At 54.1% G+C, this 5,046-nt stretch overlaps 1 long non-coding RNA gene across 1 annotated transcript; it reads left to right on the top strand.

Annotated features, from left to right (window-relative positions):
* Positions 1-738: 738 nt before the first annotated feature.
* LOC109494662 lies at positions 739-3,811 on the top strand. The gene is made up of 2 exons (XR_006590616.1): positions 739-1,610; positions 3,457-3,811. It is a non-coding gene; the product is annotated as an uncharacterized LOC109494662 (long non-coding RNA).
* Positions 3,812-5,046: the final 1,235 nt, after the last annotated feature.

Genomic DNA, 5,046 nt, shown 5'->3' with positions numbered 1-5,046 from the left:
GCCACCATTAGAAACCTGATCCCGAGTCGCTGATTAAAACCAGGAGGGGGTTTTAATCAGCCGGGGCCATATGCTATTTAACTGAAGATGAAAGTACCAATGATAAGCATCATCTCGGAAAGGATGTCGTTAAAGGAAGAGCAGAACAGCGAGTGGCATCTTTTATCATTATAGCAGCCCCTCGCAAAGCTCTCGTTAGGGGCTTTGAGGACCATCTGGGCCCTGTCTTTATTATGCAGCACCTACGGCGTCATTGTGTTTGACGATGGCTCCCCAAGCCCACGCCACGCTAAACTTCTAAATATACAATTAATGCCTATTAATTATAGTTTTCAAACCAGCAAAATGATCCTTCATTAACTTAATCGCCTCTTCTATTTTATCAGGAAATTGTATTCTCGCTTTCCATAATCCTTGCATCTGAAGCGCGCCTTCCCCCCCCCCCCCCCAACGTTGGCGGGTTGGCACAGGTTCCTTGGCCGTTTATGGGAAGGCCTGCCTGTCCTCTGGCCGTCTCAACAGCCCCCACCCCCTCCCCACCGCCCACCCCACCTTCCGCCATGATATGGGAAGCCACGGCGGGCTTCCAGAGAATTCCACTGGGTTGTCTGAGGACACCAAGAACGGTGGTGGAAGGGAACCCGGGACGGCTGGTCACGCTGGACCCAGGGTCTGGACTGGATTTAAATCAGTGGGGGCCGGGGGGAGGGGGCGGAGGGGGGGAGAGAGAGCCTCGGCTTCCTCATCTGTAAAACGGACATGATAGAACACCTGCCCCCCAAAGTTGCCATGAGGATTAAATGAGCAGCGCTTGGCCTCCAGGGGGATTTTGGCACCGCGGCATCTCAGAAGGCCCAGAGCAAGGAGCAGGCTGCTTTCTCACCCCAGCTCCGTGGCCTCCCAAGCTCATCTAGACTCTGCTGAAACCCTATCCCAGCTTCCTATAAATTTGAAGCGTCTTTACACTTGTCCCTCTCTGCTCAGCTTTATTTCCACAGCATTATTTTGAGCTCTGGCGCCTCCTCTCATTTGTGCCTTAAAGTAGTTTGCAGCCAAGCAGGGAGGACAAGTAGCTGTGAGATGATGTGCGGGAAGCCTAGGAGGGGCATCTGTTCCAGCCTTGGGGAGGTCTTCCTGGAGGAGCTGGTCTTCTTGAAGGGCAGAGGCAGCACAGAGCCACGGCCACCTGCTATTTCAGCCCGGCTGCCAGCACGGACCCACCTGGTCCCAGCACAATTGCATCCCGTGCTGTGCTTTGTCGTCCTGCAAGTTCCCTGGGGCCTTCTTCAGGCCTGCAGGGGCCTGCCTGTGAGCACACAGCCTGCGAGGTGGGGAGGCGTCAGCACCCCCCCGAGAAGCAGCCCCAAGACGCGGGCCTGGGGGCTGGGAGTGGTGAACGCGTGCTCCGACTTTTCATCCTGCAGGTGGACGCTCTGGGAGTGCTCTCGACGCATCCTCGTGTCGACTTGTCACCTCCCAGCTCGCTCTCCTGCCCCCTCACGCCTCTTGCTGCCATCATTCTGCCCAAACAGCAATTTGCCCTCGAGCCTGTGTCTCAGGTTCCTCGGGGAATGCAGGCTAAGAACCAGGGCGAGTACAGGCTCAACAGGGTGAGTAGCAGCCGCTTCGGGGACGGAGGGGAGCAGAGGCGTCGGTCGTTCGAGGACCACCATGCAGTGGGGCATGGTGGAGAGGGGAGTCAGGGTGTGAGGGAAAGTGAGGCAGGAAGTGGGCAGGGGCACCTCACTGAGGCCTGGTCTGCTGGGCCGGGAGTTAGTTGGACCCTCGTCCAACCTTCACCTGGGTGGGTGAAGCTGGAAGTGGCCTGGTCAGACTCCACTGGAAGAAGCACTTTCCGTCCGCATTTTGGGGACCGACAGGAGAAGGCCGTAAGAGGAGCTGACCAGGCCAGGGGACAGCTGACAGGGCTCTCCGTCCAGCTCAGTGGCTCCGGGATGGAGGGACTTGGGTAGAGGTGACCTCTCTTTAGGATGCAGAACCGGCAAGTCTCAGTGATTGGGTTAGGGGTGAGGGAGAAGGAGTTGAGCAGGCCCAGGCTTCTGGCTTGGGTCACTTGATTCATTGCATTGCCCTTTACTAAGCTTGAAACTCAAGTTTTGGGGTAAGATGGTGAGTTCGTTTGGGGGCGTGTAGTCGGAGGCCCTTCTTAACAGTCTAGAGATGGTCAATCAAGGCCATGGCAGTGGATGAGATCCCAGGAAGTGAGGCCATGCAGAAGAAATGGGACGAGGACCAAGCCCAGCTCAATGCCGTCTTTTAAAAAAAACTTTTTATTTTGAAACACTTACAGATTCTGTAGCGATAGTACAGACAGGTCCCGCGTACCCAGGTTTAATGCAGCAATTTTTAAAGGAGGATTCGGAAAAGGCTACTGCTAAATGTGGTCCAGAGGGGCTAGAGAATATCCAACAGGGCTTGATACCAAGAAAATAATTTCACTTGGGAATTAGTTTGGTTGCAAGAGACAGTGGTTTAAAAAAGTGAAAAGTTGGTTTCTTCCTCATTTAATAGTCTAAATGTAGGTATCCAGGTCTGTAATGGAAGTCCTGTTCCTCAGGGACACAGGCTTCTTCCAGCCACCCCACCATCTCTAGGCTATTGTGCTTGTCCTCATGGTCCAGAGTGGTGGCTGGAATTCCAGCCATCACATCTGCTTTCCAGGAAGCAGAATGGAAGAGGGGATGGAGAAGAAAAATGGATGATGGGAATAAACAAGCTAGCTCTTAAAAAAGATTCCCAGAGCTGCCACATGACACCTCCCTGTGACTAGAATTCAGTTACAAAATTTAGTTGCAAAAGAGTCTGAGAACTATAGTCTTTATTCTTGAACTCAAAACCAGAGGTTCTACTACCAAATGCACACAGGGGAGCAACAAACAGCCTGTGCACGGAATCCCAGAGGAGAGGGAGAATACGAAGGGGAGAGAATATGACCACCATCATGAAATACAGCCAAGAGGTCAAGAAAGGTAGCTGTTAAAATACCCATGGGATTGAGAAAGAACAAAGTCAATGGCAACCCGGTGAGGATAATGACCATTGTCCGTCTGACTCCAGAGCTTTTGATCCTGTTCCCTATTTTTCCCAGAGTTGGTTTTCGTCGGGTGGGTGGGGCAGAAAGACAGAGGTGATGGCGTTGAAGGTATTGTACAGAGAGTGGTGGAAATCCAGACCAGGGGCTACTGTAGAGCAAGCAGGAAGTGGAGACAGAACACTGGTGTGTTGGGAACAACCAAACGGGGCTGTGAGAAGGACAGGCGTAGGACAGAAGGAGGTGGCAGTTTTTATGGTTTCGGAGGCCGAACCCTTCTGGGTCCACAACAGGCCCGGGGAAAGCAGAGAGAAAAACGAGGTCTTTGGGAAGACGGTGGGGAGTTACAAAATGTTGGGAGGGGTCCGGGAGGGTGTTGAACCCGCCCCCCCCCCCCCCCCCAGGATGCTGGTAGAGGCAGACATCTCTTGGAGCAAACCCAGGTGCCTCCGAAACCACCCCAACTCTTTCACATTCTCGCGGCCATTATGACACCTGTCCCAAACTTCCGACGTTTGCCCATGGGTCCCCAGGAGAGTGTCCCACCCCCTTCTTTCTTCCTTGGAGACCCTCTGCGATCACCTGGCGTGGATTAGGAAACCCCAAGGAACAGACGATGCCAGCGCTGGCCCTGAGTGCCCCGTGGGAAGCATTTCTGTGGCTGCCAGTCCATTTCCCAACTGCAGGCACCAGGGAGTCTCTGAGGAGGGTCTGTCTGGACGCCAGAGCTTGCTGGGCCTGTGGGCAGGAGCAGCTGGCTAATGGCTGACAGCAACGGGGGCATAAATGCCCCGGCTCCCTTGCCGTGCGGGTGCGTCACCCTGAGGGTGTTCTACGTGGGCTCCTGGGCTTCCAGGCAGGAGTAAGCCCCGACCCGCCACAATGCGTGACTTCCCCAGTCCCACTTCCGCACTGCCCTACTGGCATTTCCCAGGATTCCCTCAGAATAAACGACTCGATCTCAGGATTTTCTTCTGCGAAAAGCCAAGCAACTGGAGTGCCCATGCTGAGCAGCTGCCAGGTACTGTATGGCTGGTACTCGGTGACATCCTCCGGGACCCAGGCCTGCCTCTCTAGGTGCTCTGCGGTCCTCCCGTGCCAGACAAGACGGCTGCCGCCATGACGTCGCACAAGCCCGTCCACAGACTTCTTTTCCGGTCCCATTGGCCCGCACAGGGTCACATGACGTTTCCTGACCAATCCCTGGCACAGGGGACGGCTTTGCCAAGATGGCGTAGACAAATGATAAAATTAACACAGGAAGCCCGCCACTTCTATGAAAATGCAGAAAAAGAAGGAGAAAGAAAGAAGAGGCAGCAAGAGGGAGAAGAAAAGAAGAAAAGAACAAAAAGAAGCAAAATTTGTAATGCCCAAAGAACAATTTTATAAGCTCAGATCTTCGTATTTGGTTATGTTATAAATATTAAAATATGGAATAGTGAAAAGACGGAGTGGATTCTTCTTTTGGTTGATCCTGCCTGTCATTCATTCATTGATTCATTCAATCATTCACTCCTACAACAAGCATATATTGAGTGTTTACTATGCCCCTGCCCTCACGGAGCTCACGGGCTACTTGCTGGGCATGGAGGTGGGAAGACAGGAGAAGCACAGAGGACTGTGTCAAGGACTGGCTGGCAGAGGCATAACCTGGGATCCCCTGATTCAGCTGTTTCCTCACCTAGTGTGCACCTGCTCCCATCCCAGCCGCCCAGGATCATGCCTGCCCTACACAGCCACTCTCCTCCAGGAAGGCTTTCCGGATTGTCCCAGGCTTCCAGGATCTACCCTGTCCCTGAGCCCCCTTGCACCTTGGATGGACCAGGCGCTGGGCTGACACTGCCTTGGCCGTCTCTGAAGGGTCCTTATGTCCGTTTGTCCTGTCCTCCCCATTAAGGGTGAGGGCTCCAAGAGGGAGGGGGCCGTGCCCCCAGAGCTGACCCACAGCCTAGGGTAACTCGCCCTGCCCAGGCCTAGCCCCCACACCTGCCTCT

Source organism: Felis catus, chromosome E2 (genome assembly GCF_018350175.1).
Source record: "Felis catus isolate Fca126 chromosome E2, F.catus_Fca126_mat1.0, whole genome shotgun sequence".
Taxonomy (NCBI): domain Eukaryota; kingdom Metazoa; phylum Chordata; class Mammalia; order Carnivora; family Felidae; genus Felis; species Felis catus.
The sequence above is the reverse complement of the archived record's forward strand: the minus strand, read 5'-3'. Positions and strand labels throughout refer to the sequence as shown.